General features: G+C 48.8%; 1 protein-coding gene across 2 annotated transcripts in view; it reads right to left on the bottom strand.

Moving 5' to 3' along the window:
• LRRN2 (leucine rich repeat neuronal 2) overlaps window positions 1-23,031 on the bottom strand; it is a 103,954-nt gene extending 80,923 nt beyond the window's left edge. Inside the window, exon 1 of one of the 2 annotated variants that reach the window (XM_034767234.1) lies at window positions 22,846-23,031. The gene's annotated coding sequence lies outside the window, so the exon portion shown is untranslated. Of the gene's footprint in view, window positions 1-22,383; window positions 22,755-22,845 lie in introns of those variants that run through there. The other variant, XM_034767233.1, reaches the window with a different exon arrangement.
• Between the last annotated feature and the right edge of the window lie 506 nt (window positions 23,032-23,537).

Here is a 23,537-nt window from a genome sequence, read left to right as displayed (position 1 = left end):
TGTAAGTATTCTCACACTTCTTATCAAACTGTCTGTACTGGGCTATCCTGATTATCACTTCAAAAGTTTTTTTCTCTTACTTAATTGGCCTCTCAGAGTTGGTAAGACAACTCCCACCTGTTCATGCTCTCTGTATGTGTGTATATATATCTCCTCAATATATGTTCCACTCTATATGCATCCGAAGAAGTGGGCTGTAGCCCACGAAAGCTTATGCTCTAATAAATTTGTTAGTCTCTAAGGTGCCACAAGTACTCCTGTTCTTTTTGCAGATACAGACTAACACAGCTGCTACTCTGAAACCTGTCATTTTCAAACTGTTCTCTGCCAGCACAAGGGATAGGAATGTACTACTGTTTCAAATGAACGCTGGGGAGCACAGATTGGCGTTCATGTCATGCTCCCCATTAGAACCCAGCCCAGGCTGGGGAAGCTAATGATCCCCCCAGCAGACAAAATTCGCTGATGGATCTTGGTCACACGCCACCTGAGGCAGGTTGCACATAGATTAAGAAGAAGAATGGAGGCTCGCTCTGTGCCCTAGTGATTCCTGTTGCGCTCAGCACACTAGAGTAGGGTGACCAGACAGCAAGTGTGAAAAATCGGGACAGGGGTGGGGGGTAATAGGCCTCTAAATAAGAAAAAGCCTCAAATATCAGGACTGTCCCTATAAAATCGGGACAGCTGGTCACCCTACACTAGAGCGTGGCGGGTTGACCTATCTTATAAGAGTGGCATTGATTCCAAAGCAAATCCCTTATGAAGACATCCTGCTCTCCTCATCCCAGCCTTGACAGGAACAAAATGAGCAGTGATTTACCACCAGCATCTCCCCGCAAGCTGGATAATGAATCCCTGTCTATTTGTTTCACTCGGGGAGTGCTGGGGGGAGTACTTGGGAGGGGAAGCAGATCCATTTAGAAAGGTTGGCTGTGCGCAGGAGAGGAAGGGGTGGATTCCCCAAACATCAAACCAGGGTGAGATGTGAGACTGGCTCTGTTGCTTTCACAATTCAGCTTAATTAACATGTCTAACAGTAAAAGGGGTTGAGGTGGAAGGAGGTGGGGTAGACAAGCCAATCTCTAGCTGCCGAAGAGAGAGCTGTAAATTACCACAAATGCCAATAAGTCATTAGGAAGTGCAAGAAAAATGTAAGGTTGTCATGGCAACTGACATTCACAGCTTTCGGCCAATGTTCCGGGAGGGCCATATTCTTTCGTTCCTCAGGTGTGCGCACGGCACATGCTAGAAAGAGAGGAGCAGCTCTGAGCCGCACCAGGGTGACGGGGCGTGGGAGAGAAAGCACCGGGCAGAAGGGAGCTTGCGTTGTTATGAAGGGAATGCTCAGACCTGCCAGGCAGAGTCTTAGCAGGGAACACCAAAACCTTTGTTATAGCGTCCCTTTTCCTTGGCGTGTGCACATGTGTGCGTGTGCAGACGGGCATGTATGTATGTGTATGAGTGTCTGCCTGCATTTTTATGTGTGCACGTGTATGCATGGGCGCATGCATATGCGTCTGCATGGGTGAGCGCATGCTTGAAGCTCATGTCTGCATGTATGGGCTAAGCCTGACGGTTGTGTGTTTTAAGTCCCAGGTGATCAATGCATCAGCTTTATCCCAGCTCCACATTACGTTCATAGCACTCCATGAGGGAGAGGAAGAATTGCGGGGGCGGGGGGGGGGGGGGAGGGCTGATCTTCAGGAGTCACTACCTCAGAACACCTGTGAAAGGACTTTGCCCCTTCCCCCTTCACTCGTGTTCCATTTACCTCATCTTTCTGTCTCCCCTCAAGTGCCAAATTATTCAGGGCCCGACCCTGTTAGGTACCGCCTGCCCTCACTGTCCAGCTCAGCTCACAGGCCCCTCAGCTGGCGGGTTGGATGGTTGAGACTGATGCAGGGAAAAACTTCCCCTTTCGTTGTCCTCCATTTTGTATGTGTATGTGTGTGTGTGGGGGGGGGGGGCATAGTGGGGACAGCAGACCGAATAGCCAAGAGTGCTGGGAAAGGGACACAGACCTTGCCACCTCTATGGGTACGTCTACACAGCCAAAAATTGATGCACTGCAGCAAGCCTCAGAGCTTGGCTCAACCGACATGGGCTCGGGCTGCAGGGCTACGAATAGCCGTGCAGACCGTTGGGCTCAGAGACCCTCCCCCGCTCATGGGGTTCCAGAGCCTGGGCTCCAGCCGAAGCCCAAATGTCCACATGGCTATTTTTAGCCCTGTGGTGCAAGGCCCGAAAGCCCAAGTCAGTCGACCTGGGCTCTGAAACTCGCTGCCATGTAGACATCACCCACATCACCATTTCACAGCTCTCCAACAGCCAGCGTGAGACGCATAAACTGGTCTCATCCCAGGTCCTCACGGAGAGGCAGCTACAGCTCAAAGCCCACATTTTCCCCCGCACGTTTCCCTACATTGTTGGCACTCTGAGCACAGATGCCAACGAGGAGAGAATGGGCCCTGGAGAATGAGCTCCCCTCATGCCCCTAGATGGGGTCTGTGGCGGGTTGTCCACCCCACACAAGGCCTGAAGGGGTTAAGGTGGCCAGGTGTGCCAATTAACCACCAAGGCTGCACCTGGAGGAGCAGCCGGGGAGAAAAAACTAATTAGTGTAGTGAGTGGGCCAGGGGAAGTGGCACCATGAAAGGGCAGTGAATGGAGAAGACTGCCTGGGACAGAGGGTCCTGAAAGATTTTGATACCCTGGAAGGGAAAATCACTTAGTGACTTGGCCAGAGGGCTGAGTCACGAAGAGGAAGCAGCAGCTCCTGGAGCGAGAGAGGGGCTGCAGACGGAGATAGAGACGGACAGTGACGGAGTGCACCCGCTGGAAAGGGGTATCGGCCAGGCAGAGCTAATCCCCAAAACAGCCAGGAGAAGGCGCCATCGAGTGGTGAGTAGAGTACCCTGTGACACGGTCCCTCCAGGGCAGAGTGAGGCACACTAGCAAGGTAAACAAGGGAGATGCTTGTCCTCCTGGCACTGCCTATACGGTACACGTTCTGTGGACTTGTGTAGCACCGCAAGGCTATCAATCTCTCTCATATTTGTACATGTGAGGGTTCACCCTATATTTGTTATAGGACTGGGGTAGCTGATTTTTTCAGTACATGGAACGATCAAAGTTCCCCCTCTATCTGCTTCCTCCCTTCCCCTCCTTCTCCAGAAGGGAGCTCCAGTAGCCTATTTTAATCACGCCCTTGGAGCTGGACCATCTCTGAGCCAATGCAGGGAGATGCATGATGTGCTGGAATCCCAGGATTGCATTTCATGACACACTCCATTTCCCTTGCAATACCACTCTCCATTCCTTGTCCTGTCCTGTATCCCCTGATGCCTACCCCGCCCCCACACACCACATCTCCAGTGCAAGGCGGCTTCCTACTTTCTGTAACTGTTAAGAAATGGGATTACAGCATCATGGAGGAAAGGCAAATGTCACCTGCAAGCTTTGTGGAATTAAAAATAAACCCTGCATGTTCATAAAGAGAAATGAGGCTTAGAAGGGTACACAGCCTGACTGCATCCGGAGAGAATTTTAAGCAGAAAAGGCACACGATGGAAGAATGTACAACACCAAGAGGCTTGTTCTCAAAGTCATAGCGGAGCAGTTTGGGCAGAGCAGAAAGGTGAGGTGAGCCATCCCTCAGGCTCTGTGATTTTAATATTTTCTAATATAAGGTGATTGAGCAAGAGGGTTAGGATGACCATATTTCCCAAAGGGAAAATGGGACACTGTGCGGGGCTGGCTCAAGACGCCCCACCACCTCCTGCATGAGGCTGTTGCTGGTCACTCGAACCCTGCCGGCCCCCCATGCAAGGCTGTCGCTCGAACCCTGCTGGCCCCCACATGCACTAGAATCCTGCCCCCCCATGCCCTCCTTGGCCGGAGTCCTGCCTCCCCCCCGCACGGGACTGGCATCTCCGCTCGCCTTCTGCACCACACCCCACTTTTTTGACAAAAGTGGGCATTTGTCCCATTTGCTTTTGCCAACTGATCAAATCGGCAAGAGCAAACGAGACAAATGCCCACTTCTGCCAAAACAGTCGGAACAGCCAGGATAGGGCTTAAAAAGGGGACCATCCCTGCCAAAATGGGACATATGGTCACCCTAATTAGAGGCTCCAAGAAGTGAAGGTACTTTGCCACCAGCAGAAGAATCACCGGTGCTGCAGGAGAAGCCTGTAAATGCACTGGAGACCTTTAATTTCAGAAGGTCCTGTCAGTGGACTGAAACGTGCACACGTAACCCTCTAGCATGTATGTATTATGGGTCCCTCTGTAGCAATCCACAGAGCACTGTAGCTTGTTACAGTGCACACTACAGCAGGTTGTGTTTTTAGCTCAAGTTGTATCAGTTAATGCTTTTAGCTCTGGAGATCCTCGATTCAATCCCTGGTGTGTCGGCCTATTTCCCGACGATCATCCATAGCTGATGTTATATGGTCACTAGTACAATGGGGGCCCTTTGGAAGAAGAGAGCTCTAGGGCAGTGTCCATTTGTTAGTAAAAAAATGTGAGACCTACCCTTCCAGCATGTCCTAGGCAAGGTACTACCGGACAATATCACAAATAAAAACAGTAAGAGGGCCAAAAAAAAAAAAAAAGCCATCATGGCTAAACAACAGAATAAAAGAGACTGTTAGAGGCAAAAAAAAACATCCCTTAGAAACTGGAAGTCAAGTCCTACTGAAGAAAATAGAATGGAGCAAAATCTTTGGCAAGGCAAGTGTAAAAATATAACTAGGCAGGCCAAAAAAGAACTTTAAGAGCAACTAGCAAAAGACACAAAAACCAGAAGCAATTTTTTTAAGCACATCAGAAGCAGGAAGGCTGCCAAACAATCAGTGGGGGCCATGGATGATCAAGGTGCTAAAGGAGCACTCAGGGAAGAGAAGGCTGTTGCAGAGAAGCTAAATGAATTCTTTGCACGGATCTTCACTGCAGAGAATGTGAGGGAAATTCCCACATCCAAGCCATTCTTTTTGGGGACAAATCTGGGACAGTTTCCCAGACTGAGGGGTCAGTAGAGAAGGTTCTGGGACAAATAGATAAATTAAACAGTAATAAGTCACCAGGACTAGATAGTATTCACCCCAGAGTTCTGAAGGAACTCAGATATGAAATTATGGAACTACTAACTGTGTTATGTAACCTATTGCTTAAATTAGCCGCTGTACCAGATGACTGGAGGATAGCTAATGTGACGCCAATTTTTTAAAAAGGCTCCAGAGGCAAATCTGGCAATTACAGGCCAGTAAGCCTAACTTCAGTATCAGACAAAATGGTTGAAACTATAGTAAAGAACAGAATTATCAGATTCACATACAAAAACAATATATTGGGGAAGAGTCAACCTTGTTTTTGTAAAGGGAAATCATGCCTCACCAAACTATTAGAATTCTTTGAGGGTGTCAGCAAGCATGTGGACAAGAGTGATGCAGTGGGTATAATGGACTTGGACTTTCAGAAACCCTTTGACAAGGTCCCCCAGCAAAGGCTCTTAAGCAAAGTAAGGAATCATGGAATAAGAGCAAAGATCCTCTCATGAATTAGTAACTGGTTAAAAGATAGGAAAAAAAACAGTAGGAATAGTCAGTTCTCACAGTGGAAAAAGGAAAATAGTGGAGTCCTCCAATCATTGTTCTGGGAACAGTGCTGTTCAACATATTCATAAATGATCTGGAATGAGGGGTAAACAGTGAGATGACAAAGTTTGCAGATGGTACAAAATTACTCAAGCTAGCTAAGTCCAAAGCTGAGTGTGAAGAGTTACAAAAGGAACTCACACAAAACTGGGTGACTGGGCAACAAAATGGCAGATGACACTCATGTTAATAAGTGCAAAGTAATGCATGTTGGAAAACATAATCCAACTATACATACAAAACGATGGGGTCTAACTTAGCTGTTACTACTGAAGAAAGAGTCATTGTGGATAATTCTCTGAAACCATCGGCTCAGTGTGCACAGCAGACAAAAAAGCTAACAGAAAATGTTAGGAACCATGAGAGGGACAGATAATAAGACAGAAAATATCATAATGCCAATATATAAATCCATGGCATGTCCACATCTTGAATACTGGATGCAGTTTTGGTTGCCCCATCTCAAAAAAGATTAGAATTGGAAAAAGTACAGAGAAGGGCAACAAATGACTAAGGGTATTGAACAGTTTCTATATGAGAAGAGATTAAAAAGACTGGGACTGGTCAGTTTAGAAAAGAGACAACTAAGGGGTGATATGATAGAGGACTATAAAGTCATGACTGGTGTAGAGAAAACGAATAGGGAAGTGTTATTTACCCCTTCACCTAACATGAACCAGGGGTCACCCAATGACCTTAATAGGCAGCAGGTTTAAAACTAACATAAGGAAGTACTTCTTCACACAATGCGCAGTTTCAATCTGTGGAATTCATTGCCAGAGGATGTTGTGAAGACCAAAACTGGGTCCAAAAAAGAATGTTAAGTTCATGGAGGATAGGTTAGTCAGTGGCTAGTAGCCAAGATGGTCAGGGGTGCAACCCCATGTTCTGGGTTTCCCTAAACCTCCAACTGCCAGAAGCAGGGATTGTATGACAAGTGATCAATCACTTGATAATTGCCCTGCTCTGTTCATTCCCTCTGAAGTGTCAAGCACTGGTCACTGACAGAAGACAGGATACTAGGCTAGATGGACCATTGGTCTGACCCAATATGGCCATTCTTATGTTCTCCATAGCTACGTGTATCTGCCCAGCACATTTGAGGGCCACATGTGAAGCTATTTGAATAGATGGTCTGACTACAGAGCCCAAGGTCCTCCCCGGGTCCTGCCCCAAACTTCTGGGTCATGCCATGCAGAGGAGAGTGGGAAAAGGATATGAAAGGAATGATTAGCTATGCAGCTTGGGCAGATTGAAGGGGATGAGAAGGGAACATGGTAGCAGAGACATGGCCTGTTCTAACAGGGTATATCCAGTTTGTATTGTTTACACCAATTTAATTTTCTTACCCAAGCCGCAGTCTGAGCCATCCCCCTCCACCGCCATCAAGGGCGAATGCTGTGCTCCTGTGCCAATAACTTGGGGGCAGCCAGAGTGAGTTATGATATGCCTTCCCCCAAGTGAAGGAGACAGAATCACCCTTCACGGGTGAGGAATTCTGTTTATTCTCAGGAAATTCATTTCCAGTTTATTTTAAATGAAACTGTCTAACTCTGAGCATGTGGAGCCTGATGGTAAAGGAGGGACCGGGGGAACTGATAGCAAGGGAAGGAGAGGGACTTCTGCCTGCATAAAAGCTGGATATTTACTTCTTGGGGAGTCCTGTCCTATGGCATTACTTATTTGGGGGGATGCTGGGCTAAGGAAAGTCAAGTCTGGAAGCCCAACCTGATGTTTTGTGATGAAAAATGGCCCCCGGTTTCTGGTGAGCCCAGGTGAATTGCAGAAAGGAACATTTTAAGAGCCATATTGCATCCTGAAAGCATAGGAATGCAGTGCATGCTATGCTGCTCTGTATAGAGTGAGAGGGAGTATTGTCTGGTGTTAGAGTAGAGGGCTAAGGAATAGTGTGAGGAGGTGAAACAGTGACTAGGTGAATTTATGTCATATAAAATGGTAAGGGTCTAAATGGGTTTAATGGATCACACATTAATTATCAATATATAATCAAATGCATACGCAATATAATTGTGGCCTAGATTTTAGTGTGGCCTTTGAATATCCTTTTTTGGGAAGGAGTGCAAACAAAGTCTATTTGACTTCCTGTTGTTCTGTTTTTGGAATGTCCCTGATTCGGGTACAGGACAAGGATCAAGTTATGGTGACCTGCCAGATATAATCAGAGGAAACAGGGAAAGTCCTAAATATCCCTGTCAAATAATAAGATTAAGAGCTTTGTTATTGTTAATAAGCAGATCAACATGTTGTATAATCCTGGGTGTCATGTGAAATCTCATGTTTGATCAGATATTATTATTATATAATGAATCAGAAGAGGGGGTGTTGATAAAAATAGGGTGTCATCTTGGGTATACAAAGTCTGTGCTGAGACTTAAGCGTTGCCTTTGTTTATGTACAGCAGCGATCGGTAACCTTTGGCACACAGCTCGCCAGGGTGCTTACCCTGGCGGGCTGGGCCGGTTTGTTTATCTGCCGTGTCAGCAGGTTCGGCCAATCGCGGCTCCCAGTGGCCACAGTTTGCCGCTCCAGGCCAATGGGGGCTGCAGGAAGTGGTGGCCACCACATCCCTCAGACCACGCCGCTTCCCGCTGCCCCCATTGGCCTGGAGTGGCAAACCGCGGCCAGTGGGAGCTGCGATCGGCTGAACCTGCCGACGCGGCAGGTAAACAAACCGGCCCGGCCGGTGCTTACCCTGGCGAGCCGCGTGCCAAAGGTTGCCGATCCCTCATGTACAGCCTTTGTTTAATGTAAATGTAGCCAAACCTTTGGCCTGCCGTATTCCACCTGATCACTGGGGTGTGGCATTCTGTACCTCTGCTGAAATAAATCTGTTCCAAGGATTTGAACTCTGAGTTAGCAGTGGATTTTGTCTGCTACGGCAAGTAGTGGTTGTCTGCTTTGCTAGGTTCCTAAAGTGAGCTGTGGGCCTGGTTGGTGTTCCTCAAATAGCTTAAAAAATAGGACTCCCTCTGCCACTCATTCTCTGTGTGATCTTGGGCATGTCACGTGGCGACTGATTTCTAAGTCTCAGCACCCACAATTTGGACCAGATTTTTCAGCAGTGCTCAGCACCCTGTAGTTCCCACTGTGACACCGATGGCTAGATTTTGCAACCCAACAGCCAGCATTGTGAACTGTCCTGACAAACCTGGCCACTTTTGAAGGACAGTGCCTGAATGGGAGCTGAGATCGTTGGATAATCTCTCCTCCACGAGTGCTGAGCCTCCTAAAATTCTGGCCTTACCTTCTCTGGGCCTGAGTCTCCACAGCCTTACGCTTTGTGTGTCCCTGTGCAAAGTCAGAATGCACTCACTTTGCACCTCCCACCTCTGAGACTGAGCTCATTTCTCTTTGCAAAGTTCTTTGGGATCCTTGGATGAAAGGAGCTATTGAAATACAATTTTTTTAAAAAATAATTGAAACTGAAGGGCACGAGGGACTCTGAGATTCCGGACAATAAAATCATACAATAAGATCTGACCTCACTGGAAAGCTTATGCCAAGGTCAAGTAACATCCCAGTCACCAGTGCACCGTACACTATATTGGTATGTAATAATTTTGCTTTCAGCTTGTGCTGACTGGCCATTTCCATCTGCCCTGCTTTGACTCCTGAGCTGTGAGTCACAATGATTTGCCTCTTCCAGTGCTCGTTTTCCAAGTCTCATTTTGAGAAACACTTTAGACAAGTGTCACCTTTTCCATTCTGGGCTGCTCTCTGCTTTTTCCCCTCCATTCTTAAGCATCAAATTAGAGAGACCTCTTCCTTCAGCGAGCACAGCTGCTTTAGAATGATGACTGCCCTTTCCCCCCCTCCCCAGTGATATTCTTTTCTGGAGGATCTGCCCTGCAGAGCACCCATAAATATGAAAAAGCTTGTTCCAGTCCTCATCAACACAGAAAACCACAGGTCTGGCTGTCACTGGGATACAATAAGGTTCCCTGAAAATATTGGGCCAGAATCTTAGCTGGTGTAAGGCAACATAGTTGTAGTGAAGTCATCAGACACAGGAAATACAATTCTGGCCTCAGTGAAGTGAAGCAAAGTTTTGCTATTAACCTCAGTGGGGCTAGAATTTCATCAAGGATGAGCTAGGATGGAACTACCTTGATTTACACCAATTGGGGAACTCAGTTCAGAACTTCCCCTGTAGCCAATGGCGCTATGCCAACCTACACCAGCTGAAGATCTGGCTTACTGTACCCAGGGCCGGCTCCAGGGTTTTGGCCTCCCCAAGCAGCCAAAAAAAAAAAAAAAAGCTGCGATCGCGATCTGCGGCGGCAATTCAGTGGGAGGTCCTTTGCTCCCAGCGGGAGTGAGGGACCATCCGCTGAATTGCCACCGAATACCTGGACGTGCCGCCCCTCTCCGGAGCGGCCACCCCAAGCACCTGCTTGCCAGGCTGGTGCCTGGAGCCGACCCTGACTGTACCTACCAGCATGGATTCTTTCTGTTGTACTAGCAGGAGAAGACACGGCCCTCTCTTTCATCTCCTATGGGAATTAGGCATTCACTGCTGGGCACGGCTTTGCTCTCTCGTGAGCTGTCTCCAATCATGCACATCCGATACTTTCCATCTCCCCGTGCCAATGGACACACTACCCACAGCTAGTTCTGACACTGCACGTGGCTTTCAAAAATATCATTCAGTTTGTCTCTGATTCATAGATATCACTTTCACCCTGATAGCCTGGGTGCTTGTTTGTGTAGTTAGTTCTTTCAGATTTTCATTAGAAGCACGAAGCCTCTCATGTTCAGTGAAGGCAATGGAGCTATACCGGGTTTGCACCATCTGAGGCTCTGGCCCCACGGAAAACACATCACAGAAGTTAATGAAATAGTATCTGAATCTGTACAGAGCTGTCTACACCACAGGTCTTGAGGGGAGGAGAGGAGGTGCAGAACTGTAGCCACCCCTCCCAGGATCACAGAGGGCATGGTGCCTCTGCCAGGCACAGTTTCTCGCCGGGGCTTCTTCTTGCACCTGTGAGCAGGGCCTTATTCTCTATTGTCCTATTATTTCTGCAGTAAGCTTTTTGGGGCAGGGACTGTCTTTGTTCTGTGTTTGTACAGCGCCTAGCACATGGGGTCTAGTAGTCCATGGCTGTGCGCTACAGTAATACAGATAATGATAACAGTTTACATCAGTGTAAAGTGGGGCACAACATGGTGCCTGCCATATCAGAATGGGCATGCGTCACCCCCAAATTGCACTGAGATAAATGACTTCATAAGGGGCAGGCAAGGGAGAATCAGACCCTGCGAGTGCACTAAGGCAAAGCAGATTGCGTCTTCTGTTCTGTCGGATGGTGCAGATGGAAGACTCAGGCCACAGGGAGCTGGAGCAACATCTCTACCCTCCTTTGTGTCCGGCTCTTCACTTCTCTTCCCCTTGGCTTTTTCAAGTGATTTAACTCTGTAAATAGGTTATCCACAGCAACTTTGTAAGGAAGACTGTTTGTATGAAGGGCCCTATGCACAACAAAATTGCACTGGGCTGTGCGTACTGTACACAAATCGAGCCTGACCCTGCTCTCACTGACACTAGTGTAACTCCAGAGTCACTCCATACATATGTCCTGCTATCCATCTGTCCATCCGTGTTGTGCTCGCTCTAGCCAGACACAGCCATCAAACCATCTCTCCGGGAGCACCAACCAGCATCCAGTCCTTACTCACTAGGGGCCCCATCCTGCAGCCCTTACTCAGGTGACACTTTCATTGACCTGTATGGGAAATCTTGCCTGAGCAAACCCTGCTTTTGCAGCCCTATCTAGAAGTGAAAGGAAGCATATCCCATTATTAACAATCAGTGTTACTTAGATATAGTTTAGCTTGTGTTTTCCCCCTCACTTACATTTACCAGCAATTTTTAAAAGAAAACCTATTTCTGTATGACCCCCACTTCATAAACCCTTACCCCCCGCACCATTTGCAGCTCTCCTGCTGTTCTCTACCAGCACCGAAGCAATCCCTGCTATTTCTCACATTGCAGCACTAGCAGCTTCGTTGGTGCGGGCGGATAAACAGAAAGAGATTTGGGGCATAAGTTATCATTTTTAAATATAAACAGCCCTCTTCATTTAACTTCCATTAACAACAGAAAACAACATGGGAGAAAATTCAGTGTTTGCCAAATGGAAAGGGACAAGTTCAGTTCAGATCCAGGGCCAGGGGAGAGGATAGATTTGTTGTGCCTCCCAGGGGGTGGGGAGTGGTTACAAACAAAGAGGGAGCCAACAAAAAAAATTAAAAAGCCATAAAGATGTCTGGAGAGTGTCATTGAAATCTCTTTGTCTTGTTTAAATGGCAGTTTAATAAAAAGGAAAGAACAATAAAAATCTCAGTGGTGGAATATGACACTCCAGTGTAATCTGGGGATCATTTGCACGATAGCCCTTCGGAGCCTTTCTGGCTTACTATGGCAGCAGTGGGAGATTGTGTAAAACCCAGCAGTGTCACAATGAAGCATCCCAAGCTCCTTATTCCTCTCAAATATTTTAGATGGGGTCTCATTCTGCTCTGAGGTGTGTATTGAAGAGATCATTCATTGCATATCCTAGGCTTTACTGCAATGCTACCTGAGCACTGGAATGCACACAGGCAGTTATTGTCTCTCCCACCTGTATATTAAAAAAAAAAAAAAAAAAACAATAACTGCGGACAGGGACTCAGGACTCCTGGGTTCTTTTCCTTGTTCCTTTCATTTAGTAGTTAGAGCAGGGGATTGGCAGTCAGGACTCCTGGGGTCTAGTCTTCTCTGGGAAGAGTGTGATCTACTAATTAGAACTGGAAATCTGGACTCCTGGGTTCTTTTTGTGTGTGAGGGAATGTGGCCTATGGGTTAGGACACGGGAGTGGGGATCCTGTTTTCTATTCCTGGTTTTGTGAGGCAGTGTGTCTTCCTGGTTAGAACAGGTGAGTGGAGTCAGGAAACCTGAATTCTCTTCCTAGCTTTGGCAGGAGATTTGTTAAAATGCCCCATGTTGGAGATAGATGCTTTACTAAGGCTTTTAAAAAAAATCAAAGCAGGTGATATTAAATTTTTCACAGAAGCAGAAAAGACTCTTTTTAGTATAAAATAATTTCCCCCGCTTGAACTTTAAAACAAACCACTCACATTTGGTCAACAGAAAAGGGAAAACAACGACAGTCAAGCTCAAACCTTGTGTGCCAACTTGAATCTTGGAGAGAATTTTTATGGCTGGTTATAAACTCCACATAATACAGTTTATAACAGAACCCAGGATAGTGTCTTAACCCTAATGAGCACCACTAGAGTCTATATGGGGTCAGAGGATACTAGAGTGCTGGAGGGGGAAATGGCTTTAGTTCTGAGTAGAGTTGGTGAATAAATAATTCAACATGAGTAATGTATTGACTAAGTTTGTCTCTTTCTCCTGTTTGGGTGAAATGCACCCACTGCGCAGAGCCAGCATAAGCCCTAAGCACCACTTACGTTCCAATTAAGCCCTTTGTGAATTGTCTGGGAACAGATCCCAACTTTCCCATATTTATTTGTTATTCAGAATTACTCACCAAACAGATTCTACACATAATTCTTGCTCCACACCTTGTTTGCAAACAGTTCACGGCGAGTGCTTGATATCTGAAATTCAAGCTGTTTTTATAGGCCACAACAGGCCACAGGGCATGCTGCTGTTTCCCTGACTAGATGCACATAACTCTTAGAATCAGGTTTCCCCTGCATATAGCTGTGAGTAAAAATTCAGAACTCTTTCTGGAAATATTCTTCAGTATTCCCTTACAAACATTCCTGCCAGTAAACTCGTTGGCTGGAATATTCATGGAAAGGCATTAGGCATGAACACAGCTGAACTGAATTCATTTGAAAATCTGTATGAACATCTGGAGGGAGATATTTGCACTATCTGCCTACCCCTAATCCCAGATGCCCTGTGGCTAGAAGGTGAAATTCACCCATGTGCAGTGGTCTATATTCAAGGGGACTCAAGTGGGGCATAGTAGACATTGGGCTGGCTGCTCTGCACAGAGCTGAATTTCACCCCAAGTGAGTATGAGCAGCAGGTTTGGATCTGTTGGGCCTGATTCTTCTTTTGTTTGCACAAGTTTCATGCTGGGGTAATTCTATTGGCATCAATAGGCATCAGGAGCAACTCCTGAATTATGCCAGTGCAGGGGAGAGCAGAATCAGGCCCTTTATTTCTAAAATGCTCCCAATCAAGGCAGGGGAGGCCATCAAGCAGGGTGCTGGAACTAGGGGTGCTGCTGCACCGCCTGGCTTGCAGTAGTAATAACAAAAACCACATACATGGTTTCCATGGTTTCCGTCAGCAGCACCCCTACTATCAAAATTGTTCCAGCACCCCTGCCATCAAACTCAGCGGGGATTAGGAGCACTGGAAATGTCACAATTGTCTTGCAGCAGTGACTCATGATGGCTGATGCTGAGATGGAGAGAAGTTGTCGCTCACAAATGAGCAAGTGTACAAACTTTTGAGGGCCATAGGGGTCAAGAGACGCAGCATGGCCAGTGGATAGGCCACAGGACCAGGACTCAGGAAATCTGGGCTTTATTCCCAGCTTGGCTGAGTGACCATGGGCAAACCAAGTCACCTCTCTTTGCCTCTGTTTTCCCTCCCTCCAATTGGATATTTAGACTGCAAACTCTTTGGGGCAGGAACTGTCTCTCACTCTGTGCATGAACAGCACCAAACATCATGGACCCTCCATCTCTGTTGGAGCTGCTTTTATAACGTAAACGTCAGCCTCATATAAGCAGCAACACACCTTCCCACCTAGATCCCTGCTGGCCCCTGCCTTTCCCCTTGGGAGAAGTGGAAGTCAGAGGGGCTTGTAGGACCCCCCATAGACGTAATGGTTTTAGATGCTCTGAGATGCGATCGGAGCAATTTTCTTGACCATTTATTGCCTTACTAAAACCCATTCATTGGAACAGCCTTTTACAAAACCAGCAATAAATATATTTATCGCAAAATACTCTACCCCATCAACAATCTCCAAACCTGCACGTATATTTTACTACCTATTCACTGATTGATGCCCTGGAACAGCTTCAGGCTTTTAAACAGCACTCTCTCTCTCTCTCTCTCTCTCTCTCTCTTTCTCTTTCATCTCATTTTCTTTGCCCTGAAAAAAACGTGGGGGCTGGGATGCACAGGAGGCATTCAAACTGCAGGGCTGTTCTGCAGTATCTGGGAGCATCATGGGAAGGACTCGGGGCTGGAAAGCAGGGGTGTACAAGATCAGGATGCGTTGGCGAGATGTTGGAAGGATGCAGCATTGCAGGATGTATCAGGGGGTGCCTGAGGTGCACTGACAGGGCTATGGGAGCCCCAAAAGGGAACTGCAGAGGTTTGGACTGAGGTGCACTGGAGAATGTGTGTGGTGATCTATTACTGGAAAAGCAGGGGTTGCAGAAGGTCAGGTGTGTGTGTACGACCCTTACTTGAAAAGGAGGAATGCTGCAGGTTAGGACTGAACTACATTGGCTGAGGTAAAGGAGGAAGCCTGCATGGCCTGACACCTGCCTGCCTGAGTCCACACAGCCTGAAATAATAGCTCCAAGAAGCGTGAACTGCCCCGTTCATCAGCCTACTACCACCCCCAGGGGGGCAGGGCTGTGGCATGGGAGTGGAGCCAGGGTGCACTGTGTGGGGGGTATCTAGGGACCTAGATTATTTTAATTGTCCCTGAGAATTGGGCATCCAAATCCCCTAGGTGGCTTTGCAAGTTGCACCCATAGTTTTTTTTTAAGGATGTGTACTGTGTGCGTCCAAAGTCCAAGGGCAGAGATCAATCCTTAAAACAGAAGAGAAGCAAGAACTTCTGAATCACCATGTGCCTAGCTGTGCTTCCCATCACATCAACTCACCCCAGCAAACTCCAACCTCTGTCTGCATCTCTGACACATCCTTGTCCACAAACTCACCTGGATTTTCTCTATGAGAGGACCAGTATGAGACAGGATTTGTCTTACTGTAGCAGCCAGAGGCCCCAGTTGAAATTTAGTGCCCATTGTGCTAGAATTGTGCTAGGGGCTGTACATAGAACAGTCCCTGACCAAGAGAGTTTACAGTCTAATTAAACATGATGTACAAAGGGCTGGAGACAGGAAGGATTATTATCCCCATTTTACAGATGGGAAGCTGAGGCACGGAGTGATAAAGTGCCAATGCAATGGCTGCTGAGCACTTTTGAAAAACTGATTCCATGTGACTGGCCAAAAGTGAGACAGGAAGTCTGTGGCGGGGTTAAGACCTGAAGCCAGCTCACCTGAATCCCCACCCAGAGCTTTAACCACAAGACCATCCCTCCTCTTAAAGGCAAATTCTGTTGTCATTCACTTTTACCTTGCTCTAGTTTTAATTCACTCCAGAGAAGTAGCTTGCAAGCCATCGTCCTGCTTTGCAGGGTCTAGTTATTCTCCTTTTGGGGGGTTTCCAATTCCAGAAGTGGGCAGAAACCTGCAGTTTCCAATGCAAGGGATAGGGGAAGATACTTCTCCTGGGAGTGACAATTTCATTTCCAGGAGGCTGCTTAGCAGAATCAGAGAAAGTTGCCGGCACCTCCCACTCAGAGCAAGAGGCAGAAGGATGTATCATCAATCAGTGCTCTGACGGCTCACACCTCATTGCCTACAGAGTCCAAGCGAAACACTGATCTCCTGTGTGTTTCCAGGCAAAAGGGCTGGATTGCAAAAGTGATTGGTTGCAGAAAGCTTCTATAAACAGGGAATTAATTAGCAAGCCCCTCACATGGTCCCCTCTGGGATCGCTTTCTGGCTGCCAGGGCCAGGTCTTCAGCAATGTAAAATGGTATAGTTTCATGGAGTTCATTAAGTCAGCTAGGTGCAACTGGACTGCCATGTTCCAAGGAAACTGTCCAACCAGCAGCATTCAGGGGTGAGTCTAGGGCCGATTTGGGGGCAGTTCTCTGGCCAGTGCTATACAGGAGGTCAGACTAGATGATCAGAGGGGTCCCTTCTGGCCTCCGAATCTATAAATCTAAGACTAGCCGACATAACTAGGGGACTGGTTCAAGTTGAGCTTTGCAACATGGTACTGCAACACAGTAATGTGTGACAGAGATGCCGAGGGCATGGAGATCTGAAGCTGCCCTCGCTCCCCCACTGTGGATGGGTGAAAAGAACTTTCCTCACTGCGGAACCTTCCTCCCAAACTCAGACTGAACCATGTTTCTGAGGCTACGTCCACACTAGGCGCTAGTGTGCAATCCCCAGCTTGCACAGATGAGAGCTAGCCCAAGTATAAATAGTAGTGGAGCTGCGATAGCCTGGTTAGCTGCAGCAGCAGCCTGCCTTAGCCGTGCGAGTATGTACCTACGGGATTCGGGTGGGTTTGTACTCGGCACAGTTGAGCTGTGCTGCCGCTGCAGTTGCCTGGGCTATCATGGATACACTATTACTTACATTCATGCTAGTTCTCATCAAGCTACTGAAAGTATGTCTGCATGAGCTGGGGATCACACCCTTAGATCGTAGAGTAGACGTAGCCTGAGACACATTGGGATAATCTCCTCCTCTCTCCCCGCCACTTCCTTTTAATTTTATGGCAGCCTCTGAACTCCTGGCTTCCAGCTGGAAGTAGAGGAGCCAGAATATCATGAGTAAAGCTGTTCTTGGGATATGTCCAGTACATCCTTTTGTTTGCCTGTCTATCTAGCTGTCCGTCCCAATGCAACTTGTCAGTCGCGTATGCAAGAAATGAGGATCACAATGATTCCCCACCTAGGAAACTCTCTCTGACTCTTTCAATCACCTGCAATCTCAAGCAAGGTCAGTGCTTAGTGGCCATCCTCCACCAGAGGATGGTGACTCAAAGTAGGAAAGGTGTGGGGCAAAGAGTGCACCAGGCCAGAGGCAACTTTATCCATGCGGAAAGAGTCCCATAGCCTATCGTCATCAGCTGAGAAGGCAGCATGGGAAACCTTCCAAGAAAAGCTGCTCCAATCAAATCCCTCAGCCCACTTTTGCAATCTCACGAGGTTCAGAGATGCACCCAACCTTTTAAGTGCTTGTCTAGATCAAACCCCAAGCCTTCTGAGGTTCTCCCATCTCCATCTCTGGCTAATTCTTGGTTCTTAGGGTTATTTCACACACAATTATATCAGTTAGGGATGGCCAGGAATATGAGTTAGATCCTCAGCTGAGGTAAGTCAGCATTGCTCCATTGAAGTGGAGTCCATTTTCACCAGTCGAGGATCTGTCCCTGGGAATTAGTGCCTTCCCCGCCTACTTTTAAATGGGCCATGCAATGGGGCTCCCACCACTCATTCCGGGAGCTGATTTTGCAGGTTAATAGATCTCATTGTCCGGAAGTTATCATCTGAAGTTTAGGCAGAATTTTCCGCTTTTCCTAATCTCCTCTGATGACTCCCAGTTATATTCCCCTCGAACTGATAATTCCTCTGCTTCCTGTGTGGAGAACTTAGGTGCTGACCTTGCTATGCCCAGAGTTACAGATCCCATTTCCTCTGCAGACAACTCTTGCTGGATGTCACCGGGAACTCAACAGGGTTCCAGCACTGCTGAATGTGCCCATGCAGTGGAATGCAGAGGCAGCTCTGTATAGCTCTGTATCCTGCATGCAAGTTCTTCCCTCCCTCCGCCCTCACAACTATCTCACTGCTGCCTGGGACTAAGACACATCTCCGGGCGCATGTGACAGATAATGTGGCTCAGTGCCACATAATGCATAACAAGATCAGATCTGTTCTGGTTGGGTACAAAGGGTCCTACTCAACAAACCACGTTCATTTCCATTGTGCGAGTGGAATTTTATCAGGGTTCTAATGATGCCACTTCGTAAAGAGAGGTGGCGTTATCGCTTCCTCCCCCCATCCCCGAGAGCGATAGACAATCTCCTTGTTTTTACATTACAGACTCATGGCTATGGGAGAAGATAAGGGGCAAGATTGAAATGTAAGGGTGGGAGAATACACATCCCCTTGTCAAAAATAACTCAGGTGAAAGGAATGGGATTAATAGCAGGACAGAGATACTTAGCTGGGCTCATTTCAGACCCACATATATCCCTTCTCCAAGGAGGGCAGTTATTGGACACAGAGGGTAGCAGAGTGAGTGCCTGCCTTGCTGCTCCCAGGCTGTGTCTGTTCTAGGGATGAATAACAGCCTCTAGGGCTGTCCGTCAGCTACCTTTCCCCAGCAATCAATGCACTTTTGGGGGAGTCAGAGTCTCCCTGGCCGTGCACCTTGGGCAGCCATTTACATTAGTGCAAAAGTGAGAGGGGAGTGGTTGCAAAATGCTGGCATTCACACCTGTACACCATCACCGCACAGTCACGGAGCCAGTGCGTTCTGAGTTGGTAGCGTTTGACACGCGCTTTGTAAGGGGGCACAGGTTGCAGACAGATTGGGAATCAGGCCCTCTATTTAGAACTGGATTAGCGGTCTAGGTGTACGGAATCCTGCCTCAGCACAGGGAGATGAATTAGATGGACCTGGAAGTTCATTCCAGCCCTTCATTTCTGGAATTCTATGAACTGGAGGGTTGGGGTCAGTTGGGGTGACCTAGGATGGTGAGCCAGGAATAGGAGACAGGTGAGGGGGGCTCCCTCACAACTATGGGGGGAGCTAAGAGCAGGAGTGAAGTCAGAGGGTCAGGCTGTGTTTCCCATCCATGAGTGGGGAGCTGAGAATAGGGGACAGATCAATCCAGACTTCCCTGAACCCCTGAGCAGAGAAGGGGACTGGGGAGCAGGCGGCAAGGTAGGATCGTAATGCTAGTTCTTGGTTTCCTGACCCTACTGTGAGTATCAACTCAATCTTTTAAAGACAGAGGATCTGACCCTGAAGCCTTTATGATGGCAAAACTTGCCCTGGCTTTGCTAGGCATTTGCCCTGCCTCTGGGCTGCCTGATCAGGCCTCTTGTGGCTGCAAGGCAAACCACATGGGGCTGCGCACCAGAACTGGCAATCTCAAACAAACCCACGAGTCTCCTTATACAGATTCAGATTTAAAGTGGAACCTGCCCCAGCTGAAGAAGCGACCATTGGACCCAGGACCCTCGCATGCATTATTACCACCACTTGCATAACATTTGCTAAATGCGAGGAGTGCGGCTGGGACTACCCAAAGCACAAAACTCCCTGCCCTGAAGAGCTCCTGGGGCTTATACTTTAGTTGCCAGCCCAGGAATAAGGTTCTGCACTATCTGCCTTGTCTGCCCCATGGGTTCAGGACCAGCATGGCTTTGTGAGGGGGTGAAAGCGAAGGAGATTCCCACACTCATTCCTGCTGCACTGTCTGTGCAACCCCCTTCCACTGAGCCCCCGGGGGCGTCTCAGCCCTTTGGGAGGCTGTGCACAGCAGCCTGAGTGTTGGAGGTGCTGAGCGCCCTCCGCTGCCCACTGAGACCAAGGGGAGCTGCAGGTTCTCACACCATCATTCTTTCCCATTCCAGTCCTGGATAAGGGCACACGTTGGAATTGAGCACATGGCATCCCCTAGGGCCATCTCCACTGGCCTGTGGCCTCCAACCTGTTCAAGACCTCCTGCACAAAGGGCATTTTCCTTCCATTCAGTACCCGATCCCTAGTATCCACAGCCCTCATGCACTCCCCGCCAACGGGGCTTGGCTCTCCTTTGGTCAGTTTCTCCTTGCCATTGCAAGGAGGGGACCCCCTGATATTCCCAGGGCATGACTCTTTCTCTGGGCACAATCCTCTCATGCTTGGAGTCTTAGCCAGGTACTAGAGGGAGCAAGGGACTTGCTGAGACCTTTCAAGCCCATTTTTGTTCCAGGCTCCAGCACAGAGCAAGAGGCAGAGCAGGAGGGAGAGACCTGGTTCTTGTCCAGGCTTCCGAGCAGAGGAGAGGGAGGGAGAAGACCATTGATGTCACTGCTAAGCATAGCAACACTGGAATCACACAGCTAGGGTGACCAGATGTTCCGATTTTATAGGGACAGTCCTGATATTTGGGGCTTTTTCTTATATAGGCTCCTATTACCCCCCCCCACCCCCATCCTGATTTTTCACACTTGCTGTCTGGTCACCCTACACACAGCCTTATTTACACCTTTCTGCTCCCCTGTAGCCCGAGCCCCCACTCTGTTACTAGGGTGGGTTCAATGGCAGTGCTACTGGTGGTGGTGGTGGGGAGGCAGGGGGTGGAGGGAGTCTATGATGGAACACAATAGCAGAGGAAAAACAAATCCCCATCTATCTGCTAGAAACAAGAGCTCACCCTAACCTCCCAGCTCAGCCTTGCTAGGCACATGATTATACCCTGCACGGTTCCGGCAGGCTGGAGTCAGGAAACCAAAATCAAAAGAGGGCTGGGATGTTTAGCATGGCATGGGGAGAGGGGTGTATAGGGCGGCGAGTGCCTGCATGGCATGGGTGCGCCTATGTGGGTGGGGGGCGTGGGGGTGGATGTGTACAAGGGATGTGGGTGGTGGTGAAGGGTGATGTAAAAACACAAACAGCAAGACCTTGCCAACACTATCGGTTGTCCTGGTGTTTCTCCTGCTGATACCATGGGGCAAGAGAGGAGAGCAGATACCCTATCCTCAACCCCAGCTTGCTTAACCAACCCTCTGCTACAGCAGCCCGATGAGACTGCTCCCTTCTGTGCTTAACACCGACACATGGGCTTCAGCCCTAGCTACCCTGCCTCCCCCTCTGGGTGCTGGATGACAGACAGACAGACAGACAGCCATCTGCGTGGGCTTTCCTTTCCCTGGGCTCTGCGGGCTCTGGAGGGTTGATAGTGGGTGGTTCTTTTGTTTGTTTGCTTGCTGTCAGATGATCTCCAGGGCAGGGACCCCCTTTGCAAATGCACTGGGTGCATTTGCAGTGCTATTCCAGAGTCAATGTCCACTGTATTTGTCAGCTGCTCCCAGGTTTTGGCTTGAGGATCACTTTTTACTTTGCAGTCTCTTGTGCTCTACTCTGCTTTCCCCTCTCCCATCTGCGAGCTGAGCTCTGTGCTGGCAGGGGTGGAGGTAGGAGGCTAATGGACTAGGTTATTTAACACAGCCTCTCTCCCACATCTAACTTCTCTTGTTTACTTGTTTCCGTTCATCTCAGCCACAGAAGGGTTAATGTGCTGGAAATGTTGGTTCCTGGCCAGATCACATCCTCTTGGTGTTCTTTTTCAAGGCTGGATTCTGATCTCACCGACACCAGTATAAGCCCACAGCAGCTCCATTGCTTCCACTGGGGTTATTCCAGATTTACACCAGTCACTGAGATCTGAATCTGGCCCTGGCTCCATTGATTCCAGTGGAGTTTCCGGATTTACACCAGTGTAAATTAGATCAGAATCAGGCCCTTAACATCTGTGCTGCAGAAAACCTTCCTTTCCATCGGCTGCCTTATCCGTCCCTGCCTCAATCTTGTTTTCCTCACCCGTTCATCGTAGCACAACTGAAACACACGGGTACCACAGCATTCCCCCCATGCACATTCCCCCTGCCCCTTACCCCTTTTTTCTCAGCATTTAGCATCTGTCCTAGAAATAAGAGGGAGAGAGAGAGAAAGAAATGCACTTGGGAAAAAACAACCACCACCCAACTCTGGGTGCCAAGGCTTCCCCATCCTCAGCCGTGAGTCGCACCCACCACGCAGCCACGAATGCACCCATCCTTTCCCCGTCTCCCCTTGCCTTCTGTGCACTGACAATACCCGCCACCAAATAGACGGATCCCAACTTACCCTTGGACTCTCCTCCGGTCTCCTAGCGCCGCTGTCATTTGCCTGTCTGCTCCCTGACACGGACATGCACACATCAGGTTCAGACGGCGCCCCGGAGCTGACAGACAATGGGGGGCTGCAGTTTCCTCCGCAGCTGGTGTAATGGACCAGCCAAAGCTGAGGAGTTTCTGCTCTATGCCCCCCCCGCCCAGCTCCCCCCCCACACACACACTTTATTTCTGTTCTCAGAGATGACGGCTGGCCGATTTCCCCCTCTCTCCTGCTTTCTCTCCTTCAGCTACTTATCTGGAGGCAGCAGGGAGGGACCATCATTCTTCCCCCTCTCACGTCTCATTTGTAAGCACACACACTCCACTCTCCTTGGCTTTCAGCAGCTTCCCACCACCTCCTCCTCCTCTTTCTCCATCCTCCCTCCTCCTCCTCCTCCTCGCTGGAGCCCTGTCACTGCAATGTGCCACCCACCTGAATCAGCTCCTGCCTGCTGTGCCACTTAACCCCCGAGGTGCCAGCAAGCTGCCTTGTAAACAAGGGGGGCCGGAGGGCTGAGAGGCCGAGAGGTGCCTGACAGAAGCAGGGAGCCAAGCAGATTTCTGGCAGGGCTGAGCCTCACAGCATGGGCAGGAGCATCAAAGGACCCAACTGCAGCTTGTCCTGTTTAAATCGGTTTGAAGACCAGCGCCACTGGGGACACAGACGGCTTCCCTGCTTCCCTCAACGTGACACGTGTCTCTTTCTGTCTGAGCTCTTCCTCCCCTTCCTCCTCCCCCGTTTGGGGCTCTTTAAAAGGCCGAGATGCAGAAGGAAGCCTTTGTGGGATGAACTAGCAATTGGTTTGCGCCCGTCCGGCTTGCAGGGCCCTAGCCCCGGCGTGCCCATGGTTCCTACCACTCCTATTGCACAATACCGGCTTGCAGTGTCGTGATGCCACGCTGCCTGGGTATCCTTATGTTTCTCGGTGCGAGCATGTCTTGGCACTGAGGCACTGTAGGGCTCCCCACACCATTCTGGTGTCATGGCAGGTTGGCATTGAAGCAGCTCTGGGTGTCAAGGGGTCAGCAGCCATAGTGGCGTAAGGAGCCCTGGGGTTCCTGCTATGGCTTGTGGCACCCTGGCATGGCGGAGGAACCGGGAGACACCTCCCACTTCATTGCAAT

This window comes from Trachemys scripta, chromosome 4 (assembly GCF_013100865.1).
Source record: "Trachemys scripta elegans isolate TJP31775 chromosome 4, CAS_Tse_1.0, whole genome shotgun sequence".
NCBI lineage: Eukaryota > Metazoa > Chordata > Testudines > Emydidae > Trachemys > Trachemys scripta.
The sequence above is the reverse complement of the archived record's forward strand: the minus strand, read 5'-3'. Positions and strand labels throughout refer to the sequence as shown.